This window comes from Crocodylus siamensis, chromosome 9 (genome assembly GCF_052110815.1).
Source record: "Crocodylus siamensis isolate JL-2025a chromosome 9, ASM5211081v1, whole genome shotgun sequence".
NCBI lineage: Eukaryota > Metazoa > Chordata > Crocodylia > Crocodylidae > Crocodylus > Crocodylus siamensis.
Window position 1 is genome coordinate 30,614,276 of NC_143403.1, and position 24,286 is coordinate 30,638,561.

The window sequence follows — 24,286 nt, forward strand, 5'->3', positions numbered from 1 at the left end:
GACAATTATCTTGCTGGGGTCCCTTGACCCCAGCTGACTTCATAATGTCTATGAAATCTATGAACTGGGTGCATTTTCAATGAAGGTTTACAGCAGTAACTTTTGGTGGCTGGAAAAAAAAAGCAACTGCAGATTCATACCAGTGAAAACATATGTAGAAGGGAAAGTAATTCATACAAGAAGTATGCCAGTAACCAAGCCATTAAAGCTGAATTTTAAGAATAATAAAACTAACCATAGCAGCTATTCCATTTAATGAAAAGCTCGCAATAGGAGTGAATATAAATGCATATGTTGGTAAATACTACAGAAACAAAATAAGGTACACAGAAATTATTTATATTATTTATGAGGCAAAGGTAAAGACTGTAAAGAAATATCTACTAAGAGTATAGCAGCCCAACATCATGTCACAGTTGGTAAATGAGGGTTATTACCCGAAGATATAATTTAAAAAAAGGAAAAAGTTTAATGGTAGAATTTAGACTATGATGGTAACAAAGTCAATTTGCAGTCTTCTAATGACAAAGTGCTTGATGAAAATATGCTTTGCCATACAGGGAACAAAGCTTATCCTTACATCTTCTAAGGAAATATGAGGAAAACAAGGTAGGAAGCCAGTTGGTGGAACACTGAGGTCCAACAAACAACCATAATATAAAAAGGAAAAAAAAGCATTCAAGAGATGGCAAAAAATGAAATATGATTGCAGGCCAAGTACCTTATGCAGAGAAGAAAAGAGCTGTGAAAAGGACAGTAACAAAAGCAAGAAATTGTGTGTATGAGAAACTGACCTGTGAGGGTAAAAAAAGATTTATAAACAGGCTAAAAACTGATATGTGAAAGCCAAGAACCTTGATAATGTTGTCCTCAGTGCTGTTAGTAACAGGAAAGGTGAATTAACATCTTATCCAGAAGATATCTTGCATGCCTGGAAGATGTATTTTGAGAATATATTGCACGAAAAATTTCTAGGGGAATCCATAACAACCATTGACACCACAAATGAAGATGAAATTCTAGCAGTTAGTGCAGATGAATCACAAAAGCACTAAGTAAATTGAAAGCTGGGAAAGCAACAGGGCCAGAGGCCATGCCAGTAGAAGTTTTCAAAGCATTAGGAGATTAAAGGTGACCAGTAGCTCTCTCCATTCAATTCAAAAAATTATATAGGAAATGATTCTAGATAAATGATGGTAAGGTATAATATCACCCATCTTTAAACAGCAAGCAAATTAACATAAATGCTCCAACTACAGGGAGCACTTAGTCAGTCTTTGAAAATGTATGCAACAGTTATTGAAGCTAAACTCATAAGAAGTGCAGAGACTAGTGCTGACTAGTTTGGTTTAGAAGAGGAAAGAAAAAATAGGTCCTATGTTCACACTTGAAAGAAGAAAAATACAGAAAGAAAGATGGTAGCCCATCTGTGGCCTTTGTAGATTTAGGGGGGAAAAAAAAAGCTCTTTTATTTGGCTCTTAGGTCACAAAGTTTCATGTAAACTGAAGAGATTCTTAATGGGTTACTTAATCATAATGTTATTAAGATACAAATAACCATTCAATAACTCTTTGCCTTTTGAGTATGAACAATAACTGCAAGGTATTCAGGGAACACATGATTTATTCTAGTTACAGAATGTCCCATGGAACTGAAGAGCACCCAGCAAAAAAGTGTAATGTTCCTAGTGATACTATAGTCCAGAGGTTTCCAGTGTACCCTGGCAGCTGTACATGGAGCAGTGTACCCACAGCAGCCAGATGCAGAGTGGGGGGGGGGAGGAGGAGGAGGAGGAAGTGCCATGCGGTTAAACATGTAGTGGTGGCAGCCGCCACTCGCGAGCTTTCCCCGCCACCCTTGTCCGGCCAGGCAGGCAGGCTTCATCTGCCCACGCATACATACCTCATAGGACCTTCTCAAGTATCTCTGCTATAGTCCAAAAAGCTATTAAAATTCCTCACAACAGCTTAGGAGTTGTTACAATGAGCCAGATCCATCACCCATGTAGCACATCTCTAATGTGGGGCCATGACCAGATGCTTCAGAAGAAGGTGGATAAAAGCTAGCCAAAGGCAGTTATGAAAGGACTTTCACACAAAGAAAATTCATTATATACCTCTACTAATAAAGGTTTGGCTGATGTCCTAAATATAACATGAGATCTTGGAGTACATGAATCCTAAAACTCTAAAGCTATTATTTGTTTCATCTTAACTACTATAAACTCTGGCCATTATTGTTACCCTAAACTTGTTTATATTTAAACACAACTTTTGGATTAGAAAGGAAATTTCACCAAAAGTTTTCTATTTCTTCAAAATTTTCAGCAGTAAAACCAGAAGCTTGTTGAAGGGAGGGAGGCACTCCAGCCTCTAGCAATGAGGAAGTAAATATTTAAGTATTTTTTACTGAAAAGAAAAAAAAAAAAGTGTCCAGATCTTGAACAGAAAAGCAACCAAAAACTGATAAAAACTAAAACCAGATTTATAGAATTTTTGTGGAGGAAAAAAACAAAACATTCTAGCTAGCTATATTTCTTAACAGCATAAATGCCCATTGAATCCTAATAAGCACTTGATTTCCATAAGATCTTCTGGCAGTGAGTTTCACTAGTACATTTTAGGGACAATGACTTTTAAAGAAACATTAATGGAAAGATTTCCATTTTTTTTCTTGTCATTGTCTGATCCAATGGTGTTTTCCCTGCACTTCCTTAAACTGTATTTTTTCTTTCTTGTTCAAACCCTTTCACCGTAGCAGTTAAAGAACTTTGAGAGATAAAGTCAATAAAAGGGTAGATCGCTAAGGGGTCTATTTTACGTCTGTGATTTCTTCTTTGCAATACATGCATAATATATGTGATAATAGCAACCCTTTGCTATGAAAGTTGCTTCTTTTTTTGCTCAAAATGCATACTAATTACTGCAGCAAAATTGAATTTGCCTGTACATAAGTGAAGGTTAACCATGCACTTAGTAATGAATGGAGCACTGAGAATCAGTTACACAACCGAGAAAAAAAAAAAAAAAAAACATATTTAAATTCAGAGAAGGATGTTAAATATTTAGTCTGGGAACTAATTTAGCACATTTATAGATTTCTGCTTTAATATATATATAAAAAAGATCTTCAACTATTCTACATGTTTAATTAGGATGATATTATTGCAAGCCTCCCTGATCTCAGTAGTCAAGGGACACCGATCTTACTGCTATTATTTACTAGGATGTCATACTATATTTGATGGAAGAGAATCATTCTTTACCGGCCTTTTGAAGACTGCTTGCCTCAGAAAATTATTGCATAGAATCAGGAGTCAGCAAAATTTTTGGGCAGAGTGCCACAAACACTGGTCAGGTTGGGTAGGGGTAGGATAAGCACAGCCCTGGAGCTAGAGCAAGCAGCTTAAGTTTTCCCAGCCTCAGGCTGTGCTTTGAATGTGCACACGTTTTCAGTAGATTAGGCTAACCCACAACCAATCTAACTTAGTACACCTCCTCATGTGAATTCAGTTATAACAGGCCAGCTATATTTTGCCCAATCTAACCTCCCCAAACGCATGTGCAGATTAGTACTTAGATTGACCTAACCATAGTTAGTCAATCTAAGCATAATGCCTCTATGTACCATTAAGTTACTGACAAAAGACAAGAATCTTTTTCTCTGGTGATTTTAAGGCAGGTTACATATTGGAGCTTGCTATCTTGGCAGTATCACTCTAAGACTTCTCTCCAACTCTATTTATTTTTAAATCCCCCCTCATAGGTATGAGCTCAACCCAAAAAGCCACCACCCTTTACCATCTGAGTATAAGTATTTCCAATTAATAATAAAGTGTAAGGTTGGCCTGGAGTCAAAGTTTTATGGTTTGGTTTAATTGTACATGGATTTTGCATTATCTAAGCCACTTTCACTACTAAAAAGTAGGAGTTTTGGAGAAGTCCTGGGCACATTTAAATTTAAATTTGCCCACTAAATCATCTTCAGCATTACAGCTCTTATGTAACCAGTCCATGTGGCACTCACCATTTTAAGACTAGTACTCAAACTATAAACCCCTGGGCTCAATTACAGCTAGTATTTTTAGCTATTTTCTTTCTTTACTGTTAATTTTTTCCAGTGATGTCATTATAGATATTTCTATCCACTCTGGATGTTTTACAACATCTTTTGTCCAGTTAAAAAGAAGTCTTGCACTGGAATTGTTTAGGTTCCCTAGATCTAACATTCACAGTATTTCTGTGATGGCCGATTCTGATTCTGAAGCTTAAAATTCAGAGTTGTTCTCAGTTAGCCATTCTGTGGCACTAATTTAGAAGTAGGTCACAGGCTTTATTATTCCTATGTCATGGTAGGTTGACCTCTCTCTACATGATAAACTTACTGTGCAAGCCTCTGGTTAGTTGTGCTGCTTGGATAAGGTGCCTTCTGAACAGGCACGCTTATACAGCTTCCGGAGAGGCTGCATGGGTGGGATAGTTTGCTTGGGTCCAAGGAGATGGCTAACTTGATAGAAGCACTCCACAAAAGTAGCTTCTAGTTTAGGAGATAGTCCACCTGGAGCACCACGGTGTGTTTCAGGTGCTAATGCCAGGCACAGTAAAATTTGCTGGGTAGACATAGCTTTACTGTGTTCTAAAACTGGAATTCTGCTTTCTCCAAGTGAACTGTGTAGTGGGCACGTGTTCCCCTGGCAACAGTCAGGTCCCAATCACCACTAATTTCACTCAGGCATTGTTGATAGTGGAAGGGGGAAAAAAAAGGGCTTTAAAATACATAGGCATGTTGGGACTCACACCATGGAAGCATCTTTCCTGAGAACATCTTAGTTACACATGGGTATAACTGGATCATAATTAGACTGCTAGCCCAGCATAAAAGCATGTAAACCTATGAAGCCCCCACCCCAAAACCTGTCTATGCATCTCAGTGGAGTAGTACCTGTGAAGGGGACAGCAGCAGAACACTGAATGCCATGTGTGATTATTTGTCTGTAAAACACAGGAATTTACTACAGCAATACATAACTAACATTTTTACTTCTGTTTTTGTCTGATAGAAGTGCCATTTTCTGGGCATCAGAGTGAACAGGGAAGAATGCAGGAAGACATATCTTTAAGTTAAAGAAACAGGGCTCCCCCCCCCCGCCGTGTATCCCAAGGAGACAGCCAAAATGGTGCACAAAAGTAAATGAGGGAGAAAAACAACAACAACAACAAAAAAAAACTCTTGGCATACCATGTTTTACACTTGTGATTTTCCAGAGTCCCTGCTCATCAGTATTTATTATTTACTTTTCAGCTTCATGGTGTTTCTGTTTCATTTGGGATATGGGTTATTGCTTTGCAAATTGTGAATTAATATTGCTTACCTACAAATAGGTTAGGTATGATCTCATGGGTGGTGTTGAAATGCATGTTAATGAACATTTGAACTCTTCTTATATTCAATACAATTTATTTTCACCAAAATGACAAGATAAAGTTGAGTTTCAAGTTTGATGATCAATTTGCAGCTCTTTATGCTTAAAAAGTGACTTATATAGTACAAATGTTACCCCTGTGCAAAGGATTTGCTCTACTTAAACCATCTCAATAATAGAGTTTATGTGGTACATAAAGCAAGTCTTGGAATTTGGTACCAGGGGCAAATGCACCAGTAATTGAGGAAATTTCATATAAAATAAGTGGAAAACAAAAATAATTGAAAGTATAACTGAGTTATTAGAAAATTTGTGACTGTACCAACTTGTAAAGGAACCTGGCAGGCTGGTTTATAAAATGAACAGTTGTTCCCTCTTTAGATATTAGTAAAACATCATGAGAGAATTAGGACAGCTAAAATACTCTCAGATGTTTTTAGTGTTCATTCCCTAGTTGTGCGTTTGGAAAATAGAACATATTAAAATTTCCCATAAACAAAGGTATTTAAAAAATGTCAGTTCTGGGATGTTCTTGGCAGAAATTGCTGGAACTGATCAGAAAAGATTTATGAATATAAATACCTGATGTGGATTATGTTTGGGAATATTTATAATAATAAGCAAAAAGTAAATTAAAATAACAATAAAGTCATGAGACAAAAGCCTGACAAAGCCAGGAACTGGAGTTACAGCTGACTCTCCATCTTTACTTATTCTATTATGCCTCATTATGGTAGCACATGTGGTATGGTACATAACACCATATACTAATCCTAGAACTTTCCTTCCAACTGGGACTGTGTAAACATGGGCGTGATCTTTCCACGCTCTGTCCACATAAATGGCATTCTTTCGAACCAGTATGAGTTCCACGCTATAGTGTTTTAAGATGCAAGAAACAGCAATTTCCCTGATTAACAGAGTTTCTGAAATGCATGGAAGTTGTCCAGAAGGCCATGGGCTATAATAATGAAGGACTGAATAACAGTTTAAATTAGGGACAGAAAGAAAGAAGAAATCTAAGAACATGAGCATGAAAAAGGAAGTCCAAAGTAGCAGGGGATGACTTTATCCAAGGGAAAGGATCCATGAATATACTTGCTGTTCCTACCTTTCCCAAGAGCAGATAGAAGTGTTCTCTTTTTCCTTTCCTCCTTTCTCCCTTGTCTCCGAAAGAGCTTGATTCTGTAGAGAAAATGCAAAGATCAGCACATTTTAACTGAAATCTAATTTATTTTGACTACTCAGCTGTGTTGGTTTTCCATTGTGTTAGTTCATGAGAATCATAGTTTGGATACTTCAAATAGAAAGAAAAAGGGAGAACCCCCCAAACCCTGAGAAAGCTTAAATGTATTTTAATTGAAAAATCTGAAATTAAAAAAAAACAAAAGCAAAACAAACTTCTCATACTATTCAGTTTTTAAATAAGGCCTCTTTTCTTTTCTAAAAGGATTGCAAACAATAAGCATTAGCCATCTCTTTTTACCATTGTTATCACCTCCCAGTGAGAATATAAAACTAGAGCACGAGGTAGGAGTACTTACCTGAGGAGGGGGATATGTGACTCAAAGCCTGTTTTGAAGAATAATCTCTCTCCATCGCTGTCTTGGAGTCGCTCATTTACATATAATTTTCACTTACAACTTTCAGACTGTACTAGTCATCACAGGTATTTACTGAATGGCCCTTTCCCTCAGAATTATAGTAAAAATTCACTCATGAAGGAACAATCTCCTGATACCTGTTTTTCCAGACTTTTCTTTGAGAAGGTGAATGGTGCAAGAGCCTTAAGTTTAAGAAGTGGCAAAACTGGTATGTACAACAGTCACAATCCCCTCCCTAATAATAATCAGGCATTACACTGCAATTATTTAATCCAGGGATATCTTAATGCCAACATATCAGATAATCTCAACTAAAAAATATCTGGAGAAGATTAAGGCTAGGTACAGACAGTTAAAAAGCCCAAAGTTGAATTGATTCAGTCTTTGCAGGTTAGTCTAAACTGCACAGATTAATCTGAAACAGAAGTGAACAGATATTTACCTTTGTTTCAGGCAATGCAGCCCCAGGCCTGCAGTGGTTCAGGCCAGAAGACAGCAGGTTCTAGAGCAGGCTGTCTGACTGTGTGTTTACTTCCTCTTCCTGCTGCCCCTGAGGTCTCTGGGATTTGTAGTCAGACTTAACAGCAGCAGGACTTGCTCATCACTTCCTCATCCTGCTTCCAGGTGCCTCTAGGATTTGTAGTCCACAGTTGCAGCCAGCAGTAAGTTTGAATGGGAGCGTTTAACCTCCCTCTTTGACCCCATCCCCCAGCAGGTGTTTACTGGGATGGGGGAAAGAGTCCCTCCCTGCAGACAGGACTGCATTCCCAGCTGGGCTTACCCCCCATCAGCCAGCCCTCACTGCTCCAACTAGGGAGCAGAGGGGCAGGGCCAGCCCTGCTCTCTGGAGCAGACAGCATAGCCCAGCCCAGGACTGCGATCTAACTTGAATCAGAAGTTTCATAAGTCAGTTTGACCCAAATCAGTTAAGTCTGAAACAACGTTCATCCAAATTGATCTTAAACCAGGTTCAGCCATTTTGAAACTGGTTCATATGAATTGAGCTTATGTTCTGTTACAGGTTTAAACCAGTTTCTGATCACTTAAACTGATGTATGTGTAACTTCTGTCCCTAGCATAAGACAGGTAGCTAGCAGGGCTGTGCAAAACAGCAGTGTTCCACTTCAACATCTGTTTCAATGATACAACAGAACAGTGTTTTATTGTGAGTTTTGTTTCATTTCAAAAGCACTATTCCATTCTGTTTCATCGAAATGGTTTCACTGTTTCAACGCTGTTTTGATGTTTTGCCCATAGGCTATCGTGGGGAAACATGAAACAGCCTACAATTTTGTCATTTCTTGCCTGCTGAGACAGTAGCCCCTTCTGAGGGCATGAAGTCTGCCAAGTTTCAAAGAGATAGGTGCAGGGGTTTCTATGAAACTGCACCTCAAGCTGCTGACAAGCAGGAGCCGGGGAGCAGAAGCGGCATCCTGTGATCCACCTGGCAGATTGGGGGTCCACACCCCAACAAGGAGTCCATCAGAGCCCCTGCAGCCCTCCCACGGGTGCAGGTGGGCCCTGCTCTGCCTGCCAGATCACAGGACACTGTTCCTGCCACCTGAGACCCAATGCTGGGAAACCTAGCTGGGGGAAGCATCTCTTCCAGCCCAGCTGAGTTCTCCAGTGCTGCAATCAGCTGGGAACTGAACCTGACAGTAGGAGGCACTTACCCCTGCCAGGCTCAGTTCCCAGCAGCTTGCAGCCCCGTGAAACTCAGCCTGGTGGTGGAAGGCAGAGTGCAATGCCAGTTCTGCCCAGCTTCCGCCACTGGGCTGAGCTACATAGGGCTGATCGGAGCACAGCCCGGCAGCGGAAGGTGGGCAGAACTGGTGCTGAGCTCCCATCAGCTCTGCCAGTCCCACAGAGCACAGCCTGGTGGTGGAAGATGGAGAGAGCCAGGGCTGTGCTCCCAGCTCCACCTCCCAGCAGGCTGGCTGCTTTGAAATTTGAAATGTTTCAAAACTTTCAAAACATTTTGACTGTCCTCATTTAATTTCAAGGATGTTTTGAAGCTCTTCATTTTGTTTCGATTTTGCTATTTTGGGCTCAAAATGAGTTGAAATAATGTCAAAATGAAACAGCTATGGAAGCTTCACACAGCCCTAGTAGCTAGATGGATTAGTCTGAAGTCAGGCAGAAGGCAGGACATGGTAGCATGTTAGAAAGGTTCTGCCCTGGCCTGCCTTCTCCTTAGTCAGAATTTGTAGCCTCTAAGGAGCTTAGAACTCTAGAGAGTTTCCTGCAGACAGCTCACTGTCATTCTAACATGGTAGCACTACAATTTATTTATTTCCCTTAGTGCTGGCCACTGGCAAGCTGAAAGAGCAGGGTTTAGGGTAGCAATTGATATTTTTCTCTATTTAGCTTTTACTGGGATCCAGGAAGTGTCATTACTACTAAAAGATCTAATTTTCATATGTTTTATTTATTTATTCTTTGGACAGGTAGGAAGAAACAGAATAATTCTATCCATTATTGACTAGGAGCCTTAAGAAGAATTCCCTGTTCACATCCATAGTCTTAGCAAAGCAAATACTCTGCTTGGTTTAACTATTAAGTCAATCTGTTTTCAGATAGGTTGGCCAAATAAATTTTCTATGCAAGATTATTTTTCAGTATTTTCCCCTCCCCACCACCTTCCTTCCCCAAAAGCTATGCCATAACTCTACCAAAGATAGAACAAGCCAAATGTGCTGAACACATGGGTACTAAAGGAAATTATTTCCCTAGCTACAACCACATGAAAACTCTCAGAATTTCCTTCCGCGGCTCATGGCTTTTTAGTGGTTTGGATGACATTGATAGGAAAAGCATATATTAAGCCTCTGATCTGAATTGTCTATGGCATATAAACACATGCTACAAAGTCTGTAACATTTACTAAGCAGGTGAAATACCCTGTATTGACAATCCATTTTTCACACAATTTAGTGACCACAAATGCAGCTGGCTTTTTCAAAAAATATATTCAGTGCCCCAAATACTGCTGCCACCAAGATCCTGAGAAATTACTTGGTCTTGATTTATATTTCTGTCTTGGGTATTTATGTGCCATAGTAGTTGAGCACTGGATGAACTTTAATGTATTTGTCCTCACAGTCCCTGTATGAGATAAGGAATTAAGTATTACAGATAGAGAATGAAACAACTACTACATTATGCACAAAAATAATTGTTGTGGGGTAGAAACTGAGTTCAGGTCTCCTTGAGTCCCATACTAGCATCTTAGGGCTTGTCTACACTGCTGGAGTAGCCTGCCTAAATTAGTTAATTCCCAAGCATGTAAATCCATAACTCTCACAGACATGCCCCAAATGCTCACTTATGTACTTCCATATTTGAAGCATGCATGCAGGTGTGAGAATATAGGAACACCTTCAGAACCAGCTCATCTGGGATGCTTCACTTGCAATGTGGACAACCCTTTAATCACTGCAGCCAGGTACAGACGTTACACTTCTACTGCTGTAAGTGATCGGAAGCCAGTCTATAACCATAACAGAACAGAAGTTCAGCACACAAAACCAGTTTATGCCTGTAACAGAATAGAAGTTTGGCACACATAAGCTGGTTTAAAAATGGCAGAACCTGGTCCAAGATTTGCCCCCATTACCAAAAGGTGATTGTGTGTTCTGTTCATTATCAATCTAAACAATAGCACTTACAAAAAACTGTACAACTTAGATGGACTCTGACTCAGGCGTTTTGAATGTCAGTACCTTGCTTAGATGATCCTTTTACTCCTGAGTCTTATTCACATATTTTATTATTTTCAGAAATGATTTAGGACCATGAGTCCCAGTGACTTTTAATGTTCATGTACATACATGAAGTGATTTATCCTTCTTTTTATGACAATTGTTGCAGATCTTCTTAGTAGTGAATGCTGGCATGATCCTTGCAAGAATCACACTCAACCCCTTTACTTGTCACATAAGTGAGAGATGTTTGCCTGACAAAGAATGTGTTTTAGACAGGGGACAGGAACAAGAGATACAATCTTAGTTGCATGGCAGAGTGCAGAGAGCATAATACTAACCTCCATCGTGTCTTCATTGATCTTACACATTTGGTGTCATCAGCAGAGAAATTTTATGGAAATACTATCTAAGGCACTTCCATCTAAGACTGACTCCCTAACAAATTCATTTCAATAGTTAGATAATTTTGTAATGGGGTGATGGCACAGATATAGCTGGGGATATCTCTGACCAATTTCCAACAAAAAATGGTGTAAGACAAGGCTGTGCCCTCGCACCCTCATTATTTAGTCTTTCTTAATGTTGCACTGTTTGTTCCTTTGTGTGACTTCGTGATAGTTGCTCGGATAAGGTTCAGGACTAATAGAAATCTGTTTAATATAAAAAACAAGGGTGCTTGAGAAATTTGACCACAAGCTTCAGCTCACTGATGACTGCGTCTTGATTGTTCATTCTCAGAAAGACATGCAAACCATTACAGATCTCTGCAGGTGTATGCTCATGATTTGTAACTATTAATTGATAAATTGTTCCAAGGGTTAATTACTCTCACTGTTAAAAACTTTAACTTATTTCTAGTTTGAATGCATCTTTATTCACCTTTCGGCTCCTGCATGTTGTTATCCCTTTGTCTCCTAGAATAGAAAACACCTTTTACCAACATGTTGGTTCCCTTATTTGAACACCAAAGTCAGTGGTAATTTGGTTCCAAAGGCACTTCTGTAAATCCCTGGACACCTATCTGCATCATTAGGTGGCTAAGGGCACGGACAAAGAATCAAATTGCTGGGAGTTAAAAGGGACCAGGGAATTACTGCAATATGGTAACTGTCCATCTGCTTTCTCTTCCCCCACCATAGTAAAAGCTAAACTGAGGCAACTTAACTTTGTTTCATTCAGAGTTAAACCCTTACCAGTTTAGCTTTCACTTACCATGGCATAAGAATGGGTAGAGGAAAAGTTTCCATAGCTTCTCTCTGGTAAGTCACCACCTCCTGTTAACTTGCTATAGTTTAATCATTGTCCATATCCTTAAGACCTTTGTAAATCTGGCCTGGGTTATAGGAAGGATGCAAGATACAAGAAAACACATATCTACCCCATAGAGGTAGATAAACCTTAAAATATTATGACTTTGACATCTTTAATTTTAAGCAGAGTTTACTGGGAAACTTATGCCCACACACCCAAAATTCTTCACTAGTAAACACAAACATACATGGCTCTTACTATCAAGCTGTTTCGTTTTGTTTTTTCTGTTTTAAACAAAAAACATTGAGTAAACTGAGAGAAACCGCTGGCAGAAAATCAGGTGCTGTTCTGCAGCATGATTTATATTTTCCACTGAGATTTAATGCTGTTTCTTTGACCCTTTCCCTTACATAACTTAATTAAATGCTTTTAATAATTATGGTAATTTGGTCATGAATAAGAACAAAAGAATTTCAGAAAGGGAATTTCCCTGCTTGTATCTATATTTACTGTACATCGCATGGATTTTTTTCCCTGTGTAATAGAGAAGCAGAAAATCATCTGTCAAGGGATGATGGATGATCAAGCCTGCTAGTTAGGCCTCAGGGCCTGGCCCTGCTGCTATACTTGACTTAGCCTTCAGTAGGCACTAAGTGCTCTGTCAGATTCATGCCAAGGGAAAAGCATATGCCTGTAACTCCCAAATGTGTGGGAACCAGAGTAAACAGAGACATTTTTAATGTTACCGCACATTTTAAATCTGCTGTGTCATTTTCCTGTAAGCATTGTCCATATTTTTGTAATACCCACAGTCATTATGGGTTTGTGGCTCTTTCCATCACTGGTGTTCTTTGCTGTATGTTAACCAAGAAAACAAATGAAAAATAAAAGGAATGCACAGAATACATGACCATTTGGCTGACTATTGCATACTGTTAGCAGGATACAAAGTAAAGATGAGTTCTTGGGGTATTTTTTTCTTTTCCTCTTGCTCCCAAAGACACTTTTATTGGTTTATTGCAACAAGGCTTTTCTCACTTCTCACATCTTTATTAATTCAGCATTTCTCAGAGTCCCCTTGGGCACAGTATCACCACACATGGAACTGTTACAACAGTGCCATAGTTAAAAGCCACATTCTACTTTCCTTTCCACCCAGAAAATTCCATCAATCAATACTGCTGTCTGGGCAGGACGGATGGCAGCATTACATTAAAAATCTTAAGTTTTTCCATTATGAACCCCATTTTCCATGTATCCAGCCATAATGGATATGGTAAATGATAATATTTCACATAAGAAACATTGTTTTTGTAATTTTTTGTTTTGGTATTTGCAAGTAGAAAAAGACTACTTTATAAAATCAGATTCTGACACTGACTTCCAAACACAAGATAATGATCCAAATGCATCACTGATGGCACTTCCATTCAGTAGATATAGGGCAGGGATTACTTTTTTTATTCATCTTTTTTCATAACTAGCTTAATATATAAAAAGGAGTTATGAAGTGATTCCCATATTTTTCCCCTCTTATGGGTAACATCTTTTCATGGAGACCTGCATGGAATCATTATAAAATGCATCAGTTTCTGGTCTCCCTTTAATTCAAAAGCGCCTTTCTCTACCACCTCATTTTTTGTCTGATTTCTCTTACAAATGAAGACACATAGACATTTATTCCATCAACCCTTTCTCATATACCAGTACCCTTTGTGTGTGCAGACAGTAGGTTCAGTCAGCTATATTCACCTCAGAGCACGGTACAAAAGACTGTAAAGCATCTAAAACACAAGTAATAGGAAGCAGTTGGAGCCTTTTGAGAAACTTGGGAAAGATTTCCAGGCCAGCTGGAATCAGCCTCACAGTTCCTACAAACTTTGAGCTTCCTTGACTTTGACCTGAATGTTTATCAGAGCTGCAGTTCCAGCTCCTGAAAACCATCATCATTTTCTTATCAGGAGAAAATTGCCACTTAGATCGCCAAGCTTCAAAAGAACCATTCCCCTGGCTCAACTCATTTTAGCATCTCAGCTGAAGATCCAGCCCTCTCTGGAACTGCTGATTCTTTCTTTATAATAAGCATTTATATAAGAATGTATCCAAATGTCCATTTAAATTGTTTTACAGGTTCACAAGATTTTGGGCTTAGCTGACAGCTATGAGTCTAACTTGTCTTTCATATCAATTCATCCATACCAGCACCACTCCAGGCTTTCCTACAATAAAGGCTTGTCACACTGCCTGCTGCAGAACACTTCAAATTCTCTTATGTGCTCAGTGGAAAACCCCTAGGGCAAACTGTTCCAGATGATCCCTTCCCTTACCCTGAATCCAGTGCCCTGAGACCTAAGACAGCGTTATGACCAGAGACCTGTGTAACTACAGTAATATTAATAAGCAGTTTAGCATAAGCTCCTTGTTGCAAACTTTACTAGATCTCATATGCTAGCCAAGAAGTATCCACAGTCATTGTGTCAGCAATTCTCTGATACTATTTTAAATGCTATCAAGCTGAATAAAACTTGAACTTGCTATTACAACAAAGTACACAGTGTGCTCTGTGTTCTTTTGAAATTGATGAACTAAGCCATTTTTTCCAGGTTTGTAGGCATAGCATGTATTACATTATAATAAGAAAATAGCTATTTAAAACCATGAAATGAAAAACTGGAACCTCCATTTAGAAGTCAACAAGTTTTTTTTTTAATTTTTGTGCTTTATTTTGGAGGTACTGGGAGACAGCAGATGGGACACTGGACATGAACAACTGCAGGTGCGTCGTTCCCCTGTCTGGCTTGCTGTGTAAACCTCTCTCTGTTCCATGCTGACCTTGTTTACCGCAGGTGAGGGAAACCACCTACACTGCTTCTGCCACAGCTGCCTTCACCAGGTATGACAAGTAGTTTGCACTCTAGAAGAAGCTTCTATTCTACACAGAGCAGAAAGAAGGCATGGGTTTATAGCTAAGATACTGAGCTAGGGAACCAACAGAGCTAGGTTTTATTCCCAGCTGTACTATGAATTTTCTTTGTGACCTCCATTAAGTCAGTTTTGTATTCTGTGCCTTAGTTTCACTAATATCCTTGTAAAATGTAGGTATTGACATGTCTTTATTTTACAGAGGATCTGATATCCATTAATGCTTGTGAGTTACTCAGAAGCAACAGGGTTTATCGCCATTAAAAGCTCATAAAGAAATACCCAAGCTGAGTAGAATCTAATGTGTAGGAAGACTTGGTCAAATCTGACTTAATTTATAATGACTTTTTATCATGGCAATATTTATTCTTAAATATATTTTTAATCAAAGTACGCTTTTGAAATAATAATTAGTATTGAGATTTTTGTTTCAAGTGCCATCTGAGCCTTTCATGCCATAATCTAATTCTAATAATTTGAACTGGACACCAGAAGGTGCAAAAGTCTAGGCAAATAACCACTCTACAAAGATGTTTTTTAGTAACATTTTCAGAGCAGTTTACCACTCAGCCTGGATCTGCACACATCTTCCACAGATGTCAGTGGTATCTATACACATGGATAAAGGACACAGCATGAGATTTATTTGGGAAATGGCTTTGTTCTGTTAACAATTAAAAGGATTTTTCAAAAATTTTCATCTGAGCCCTGATTCTGTTAAGCATGTAGGCATGTACTTAACATTATACATGTGCTTACATTCCATAGGTTTCAATACAACTTCCACTTATTCTGCCAATGCTGTACATATTTAGTGCACTAAAGCATGATTTCAAGTCTTTTGAAGTCAGAATAATGCTTTTCATTGTCTTCAATGGTAGCTGGATCAGGGTTAATCTAGAAAACAGTAATCCCATATGCCATTAACCTGGCACTTGATTTGAGCATTATAGTCAATGGAATTTAATGATTTATGAAATATGTTATTTTTTTAGGGGGAAAATCTGACAACATTGTACAATTATATAAAACACAACCAGGAAAACTTTGAATATGGTCATATACATAAATCCAAGTACGTGATGATTTATCAATTCCCAGGACTCCTAAAAGTGCAATTGTGGTTAGGATATTGTCATGTTAGGATAAATGACATGTTAGCCTCGGTGTAATTTACATCACTTTTAAACCCTGATCTGAACAGACAGACAAATAGTTGTCCCAGGGTAGCTATCTAAGAAGATACTGTTACAGTGCCTTGTCACTGGGGGTGCAGACATAAGTGCAGCTCTCTGCTGTAACTGAGAGCACTTAGCAGGAAGCGTTCTGAGTTGCTACAATCCCCTGGACCAAACAGAAGTTCACCATTGATTCTAGGGGAGCAGGCAAACTAGCTTCTGGCTGCACGTCTGCAACTCATTTCCCCTGGCAATGGCCCCTCCTCTTTCCCAGCCTCTCCCTTTTTCAGAATGGGAGGGGGAAAGGGAAGAGAGGGAGTTCATTCTAAGGGTTCCACAGCCAGTGCTGGAGGGTGAGGTGCATGAATTGAAGCCCCTCTCACCTCAAGGGGGCTCCAATACACCCACTCCAACCTCCAGCGCGGGCTGAAAACCCCCCAGATCAAAATCCCTCCACTCCTTTTCTCCCCTCCCATTCTTCAAACAGCTTGAAGCTGTGAGGCAGCACAGACAGAAGTTACAGAAGACACTGTGTTTTCAAATGTCTTGATCGGACCCCTCATGCAATGAGGATTCAGATTTTCATCTGACTGGCCATTTTTTGGAGCTGTCTGCTGCTGCACACTCCTGTTTCGTCATGGCTATAGACCACTTTCTGTGACTAGATCTGGTAAAAATTGTCACTTCTGTCTGCACACTAGGTGTTAGGGTAGCAAGTGACTACCTGTACATAGCGCTGGACACACAACACTTATACCACTGCATTTTTGCTGCTGTTTTTTTCTGGGGCAATTCTACACCATATTCAAGTTACACCATTGTAGACTCCCCACCTCTGGCACTTACAGATGCCTTGGCAACCTTGCTTGGAGACAACCTTGCTGGGGTGCCACAATCAGTTGATTATTGGTATGGGGACAAGGCAGCCTGAGGGTTTCCAACCAAGCTGGGGCTCCCCAGCTGACAATCATCTGATAATCATGGAGAGTTTCAGAATCCTGCACGGGATAGCTACACATGCCATGAATTCAATTTAAGTTGTGATACAAACCAACCAAAATGATGTTCCATGTTATATAAAAAAAAATCTGTGCAAGCTTGTTTCAGTGTTACTAGTTATGGCATAATTAACACATTAACAGTGCCATAAATGTAATGTTTTTACTACATGTTTAGTACTTTCCACTCCTATAATCTCTGCAAAGCCAGCATAGCTCTGGGAGAGTAATTTGAATTCAACTCTGGCTCAATATTTTTTAAATGGAACTTTTTTTTAATTGATTGAGAAATTTGAATTACTTGCAAAGAATCCAGCTTGACTTTCATATCTTGCATTGACTTTAAAAGAAAACAACATTTGGCAGATAACACAACCAGAGGTTTAGAACAAACATGAGATAAAAGTAATGGAAATAAATAGGGATCCCACAGAGCCATTTTTACAATTACTCTATCTGTGTCAAAGTTTTATACCTTACATGTAACACTGTAGTAGCTGGGAGCTCTATAATATGAAATGATGTTTAGTTTTGGTGTATGATTATGACACAACTGTAGAGCCCAAGTTACTTGCTTAACAAGCTTACATATTATACTCTGCATACAAGTACATCAGTGTAATAGGCACACATATGTATACCATATGGCTATCTCTCCTTTTATTTTCAGATCACAGTCTGTTGCCATATGAATAGACTTCCGAAATTGCACAGTTCTCATATTGACAGTCTCTGCTCAAGGGAACTAGAGTTGATTGACTATAGACACATAAATCTCCTCCAGTCAGAGGAAGGATTTTCTTTTGATGCAGAAATGATAGCTCTGCCCTATACAAAGAATCCATCTTGAGCAAAACTGCTTTCAACATAACTTGAAGATGCAACTAAGTTAAAAAAGAGGATTTATATTACTTAGATACTTATAGTTTTAATAAACAATGTCTCTATGGTTTTTCTCTCTAAAATTTGAATATAGAAGCATTAGTGTGGGATAAATATGATCCAAAGATATTTCAGGGTTTAAAATCACAACCTATATATATGCTGTGTCATTTACAAAGCTTAGGAATTAATATTAAAAACTCCAACTGAGAAAATTAATGTCTATTTTTAAACCATTTTTTATACCTGGTATATTTAATTTAAGGAGCATAAGACTGCACATGAGATGAATATTCTTGGATCTTAGTCATAAAATTAAATCACTGTTACAGATTTACTGAATGGTTAAATAGTATTCATAAATTAAAGTCATGACACTGTAATAATTTAGATTGTCCTGAAACAATACTAAAAGTGACTAAAAATAAAACACTCCATCTGGCCATTTCAATTAAAATAAAGCCTGTTATATTCTAATAAAAAGTATTTAGAATTAATATGGTAAAATATATGATACAGAATCCTTTGCTCTGATTGACTGAGACTGATTCAGCTCTGCCGTGGGCTCTGGCCACCCCAGGGAAACTGCACTGGATTACACAGCACTACTGAGACATCTTCTTTAAATAGGTATTTTTAAAAAGTCATGATCCCCTTTTCCACTAGATGTTCTCTGTAAACATTTGGGAAATGAATCACTCAACAGTCACAGAATAGAAGAGAAGGAAGAAAAAAACCCTTAGGACATGGGAAAAATGGTCATGTTTTCTGAAAGAAACACAAGGCACTCTATAATATGAGAGCTAAATGAAATTTAAGATCTTTGGGTATCCTAATTTTGTGAAGATGAAATTTACCTTTTTGAAGGGAATAAGCACAAAACCTTTCAACATGTAAGTCAAGATTAAGATCTTAATTGGGACATAAATGGAGGTTGGACTTTGTGCTGGCTCTCTGCATTCAAATGAGTAGCATCCTAAGGGTAAGTTTTCACTGCAGAGTTAACTGAAATGACCTATTCTTGATTTACCTGTCTTGAGTTAGCTCAGCTCAAATGAGAGTGGCTATACTGAAGAACAACCCTTGAATTGCTGTGTCCATACTGATGCTATCCTCATTCAAGTGTGGGGTTTTTTAACATCTGGAGGCATCATATTCAGTGGCTCTAAGCGATGCAGTAATCTGACTGGTCTATGAATTCTATTCTAGTGAGTTGTAGGATAACTTGTCTGTCCTTCCTAGGTACACAGAAGAACTATGAGAAGGCAGTGGGGAATTAATGGTGATCCAAGTTGTATTAGCCCGATCCTGGACTAAAAGGAGCCAATGCAGTGTGCTTACTTCATAAAAAGAACCAGAATAATTAAGTTATCTGTATGCCTGCATGAACAGAATTTATCTAAGGGCACTACTTTAGTTGTTAATTGAGTAATTTTACAATAAAAAAACAAGTCCTGAATAGAAACCATTATAATACATCTTCTGGAGAGACAGTTGCATTGAATATTGCTCATGAGTTGCTAAATTCTAAACCTCAAATACTTTGGAAATTCAGTTTACAGAAGCACTTACAAATTTAGGGGTCAAAGACCTATTGTTCCACTAAATGGTGTATTTCCATGGGGGGAAAAAACCCTGTTTTTCTGAATTCTTATTGAAATAAACAAATCTAGAATTCCAACTCTACGAAAACTTCCATTATATAAATATCAAGTGGAATTTAGCCTGAGCATTACTTCAGATTTTCACCCAAAAGGAAGCTGAATCAACTTGGTGTCTTCCGGGATATTTATTCAAACATCTTAAATCCCTGCATCTTAAAAATGTGACTGGAAAGCTCAGACAAATTAGATGTGTTCTCAGTTTTTCTCATTTTGTAATACTGTCTGCTTCCAAGAGTAATGCAAAAAAAAGTGTTTATTACTATTTCTTAGCACTTTTAACTCTTCAAGCATTGTAGATAAAAGTATTTGGGAAAATAATTAAACTGGGTGATGGATTTCAGGGCATGCTCTGTCATTTTGCGTTTGTAAATTAAAAATCTAATAAATTGCACAAGCAACAGTTTTAGATAAACAAACTGGTTTTTGCACATACAAATTATGTATATAGTGATGAATGCAGAAACATGCTAATACATTTTTGTTAGCCAGAAAAACAAGTTTGACTATAGATACATATGTAATCCTAGAGATCCAGCCTCCCGCAAAATGTACAAAAAAAGTAAGAAGCAAGCATGTGACGAGCATTAAACTGAGTGAAATTTTCCCAATAGTAGGAAGCTGGCAAATTTATATTTTTGACACCTGTTCTGGAGTAATTATAAGCCAATTTTTTAATTTCCTCAGCTATTAAAAAAAAAAAAAGAAAAGATTAAAAGTATCTGGATGCATTCTGCATTTTGGCAGTCAGAGGTGGAGTAAGAAGTGGAGCTCAGATTCAATGATCCACAGAAATCCAAACATGTTTTTAAAAATTGTTTCTGCACTGGACATCCCATGCTGTTTTTATGTGGAAAGGAAAGTCTGGATTTAATGGAATATTTTGCAAGGAAAATATTTTTTGCAGTCTTATAGGGACAAAAGTTAATGACATGCTGAAGTAAAAGTTTTATAGAAATCTTAATTCCCCCCCCCCCAAAAAAATGTGTCTTTAGAATTATGTTTTTTAAAAAACAGAAAAAGCAAAATTTTTGTTGAATATTCTCAAAAAAATAGCCTTGACTCATCTTCAAAGAAATGAACACTAGACAAACAACCACAAAACCCCCCAAAAAGGTTTTCTAGTCAGTCTAAGTGAAATCAGTCATTTCTGAGAAAAATCCCAGTTTCCCAATATCAACCATTCTTAATTGGGATAAAAACAGCATAGCTTAATCACAATGATCCAATAATCTTTTGCTTCATGCAATGTTCTGCCTTTACGGCTACATCTTGTTCCAATTTTGGTTTTATCCATTCCAGTTTCCAAACAACCATAACTTTCATATAGGTTCTCCATACACCAGATCCCATATGTTTGTGACCTTGAATAAACAAGCAATCTTTGATGTTCTTGCGCACTTCAAAACACTTTGTCGTTTGCAGTGATATATGAGCCACGCTGTAGTGACATGCAGTCATTATTGGTTTGTGGAGTGCCTTCTGCTTCTTCCCTTGATGTAAGTTTACCAGAGAACAAATTTACTGTAATCTTTCTGTTAACTGGTGCTTCCCTACTGCAGCACAGGCTTAGGAGAGGGTCAGGAAAACAACATTAGGAGGAGGCTGAAAAGAGAATTGCTGCACATACAGCATTGTGTTGTACTGTAAGACACAAAGATGTGATTCTAAAAGTGAAAGAACACCTCCCCCCAACAGACTAATTAAGGATCAGAAAAAGAATTTCCAGAAAACAAATATTATAAAAAATGTGTTAAGTTACAGGCAGATTTATGCACCCAGCACAACAGATTTGTTGTGGTACTGTGTATTCATCCTATTACATTTCAAGGCTGCTGTTCAAGGCTGTTGGTTTTTGGCACTGTCAAAATGAAACAGAGATTATGTAGTACCATATGTCAGGCAGCTGAAGTAAAGAGTTACTGTTCTAAATTGCTTGCTTTTCCCGTCTGGAGGAGAGAGAGAGAGAGAGAGAGTGTATGAGGGGAAGAAGTGGGAGGTAGTGGGGGACAAAAAAAGAAAGGGCTGGTTGGATGGAGTAAGGTGGCGAAGGCAGGTGTCCCTTTTGCCCCTGACGTGTCAGCAATTCTGGCAGTATTTCTGTGGACAAATGCCAGGTTATTTCTGCTCCTCCCAAATAATACAAAAAAATTAATGTTTCCCTCCAAGGGAGTAAAAATAAAATCCTTCAGCAATTATTTTTTAATGTAAATGCATGTTTATTTCATGCCCTCAAGCTTTTCAGTCCTGCTTGTTTGTGACAAACATTCCACAATAGCCTCTTTAAAGACTGGCATATGTGCCAGTACTAAAATACATGCAGCAGTAGACATTAGGCAATTCAAATGAAAGATGACAATAACATGTTGCTAATGGTTTTAAATTATTACATTGTAGAATATTTACTTTTACATCCTGGACTGGCTATCCTCATTGCTTGATGCAAACCTGTACTCCATCAGTTGACTAACCTTCCTGTAATACCCAGTTCCCCTCTTACAATGTTTCTTCTGCGTTATGTTCTCTAACATAAACAATGACCACATCCATGGATGTTTAGTCCCCTGGGGAACTAGTGGTTGTGCATCTAGTGCTGCTGCTGGTTGTCCCTGGGGAACTCCCATGCCACACGTGCTCTGGCATATGGCAAGTTATCCCAGGTTGGGTAGGGGAGGCTGGGGCCAGCACTGGGCTGGCCCCAGCAGCCTTACCTAGGGTCCTGGCGGCCTTCTGGGGCTACAGCAGTGGCAATCCTGCCACATGGAGCCTGGCCAGCCGTGGAATGTGGCTTTGGCTGGTAAGGCTCCAGCTTTGGGTGGAGCATGCTGCCACCATGTGTGCCATTCTGCTTCTTTTCCCTGCAGGTTTTTTTTGACTAATGGATATCTAGGGGTCAAAAATACCCTTTGTACTGCTCCCCTGCAGTACAGAGAATAACTGTACTGTGGTATGTGGTGCCACAGACATGTCTCTGGCGCCACATACCATGAAGCTACAATTGTCTGGACATGGCCAAGGGGTCCAAAATGCTTAATGCCAACTAGCTCAGGTTTCTGCTTTTTTGTATGTTGGCTTTCCATAGGCCAGATCATCAGCATGTGTATTCTGTCATATCTTCAATGATTTACTTTGGTGATTGGGTTGGGTTAAACCAGCTGAGAATCACATCATAGTCCTTGTCCGCATGAATCCAATGGGATGAAGATTTAGTCCCCGCAACTAAGGTAACCTTACTGATATTCTAATTCTATTGGGCCATGCCCTTTGGCTATCACTCAACATCTCATTGGTTTCAGTACATGTTTTTCACATATATGACAGCATAGGCAATGTCTCTATTGCATGTACTATCATGTAACATTATGAGGGACTGACACATGATAGCCAGATTAATTTGAGAGTCCATTTACCTATTTTATCATTTTTCACTGGGAAGCAGAAATAAATGCAAATGCAGATATACCTTAAGGCTGTACTTTTTGATTTAAAATGTCCTCCTTAGTTAACTATTTGAAAACAAAAAAAAAGGCCAGCCACATTCAGACCAGGCATAAGTAGGCTTTATTCCACTGACTTCCATGCATTTTGTTAATTTATGACAGTCTGAGTTGTCTTTCAAAGTAAATTGCTGAGAAGATAAATACAGCAAAATAGACATTATGATCCATCACATTTTTCCTCTGCTACAACAGACCTTAGAGTAAGAGCTATGGTAGATCATTTACAGATCTGTAGTAAAAATACTGGTGCCATGAGGTAAGATTTTCAATTATAGACACCTGTATACATGCCCAATGCCTGCTCCAATGTATACTAATTAGCGCACATCACAACAGACTAAATTAACTGAGTCTGCTGGAGTGTGCTAATTAGCACATTCCAGCACCCTTGGCATCTCTTGTATTCAAAGTCTCCATGCTTCAAAATGGCAGTGGGGGTACTTTAACTAAAGCTTATTGAACGACCTTTGGTTAAAGTGCCCTGCTGGCGTTTTGAAGCATGGGATACTGAATATACAAGACACTGCAGGCGCTTTAATTAGAACATCTCCTGAGAGCTGCTCTAATTAAAGTGCCACCCCCTTCCCATTGCAGACCACATGTAAAGATGTCCTAAGTGACCTTCAAGCCTAAGGGAATGTTTATCCTTCAGACTAAAGTGTATTATAGCAGGGGTAGGCAGCCTTTCTTTATTGTAGACCAAAATGACCCATCCTGAGTCAGAGGTTGGCAGGTGCTAGGACCCAGCTGTCACTCCTTGTCACTGCAGTGGCTGGGTAGAGTGCCCCCAGCCAGCACTTGTCCCTGTGGTGGCACAGGAAAACTGCTGAAAGTCAAAGACCCCTGCTGCCAAATGCTGCCGAAGTCCCATATTTGCAGGTTGGATTCAATGGTTCTGTAGGCCTTAGGTTGCCAACCCCTGTATTATAGAGTTACCTGAATTAGCTTTGAGCAAGCTTAGATTGGATAGTGGAAGCTGTCTAGCCACAGTAAAAAGGAAGTCTGCATGACATATGTTACCTTGCCAAGAGGCAAGTTGAAAGTTATCCCTAAGATTTGTCTACAATAGACTGGAGTCAGTCACTGTGACTTTGGCTAGGTTGTACTTTCCAAAAGCATATAAGTGATTGCCAAAAGGTATTTAAGCACATTAGAGCCTAAGT

General features: G+C 38.8%; 1 long non-coding RNA gene across 1 annotated transcript in view; it reads right to left on the bottom strand.

The window, feature by feature from the left end:
• LOC149857265 (uncharacterized) overlaps positions 1–24,286 on the bottom strand; it is a 673,033-nt gene that overhangs the window by 375,466 nt on the left and 273,281 nt on the right. The window contains exon 4 of the long non-coding RNA XR_016444089.1: positions 6,535–6,608. This is a non-coding gene — a long non-coding RNA (uncharacterized LOC149857265). The remainder of the gene's footprint in view (positions 1–6,534; positions 6,609–24,286) is intronic.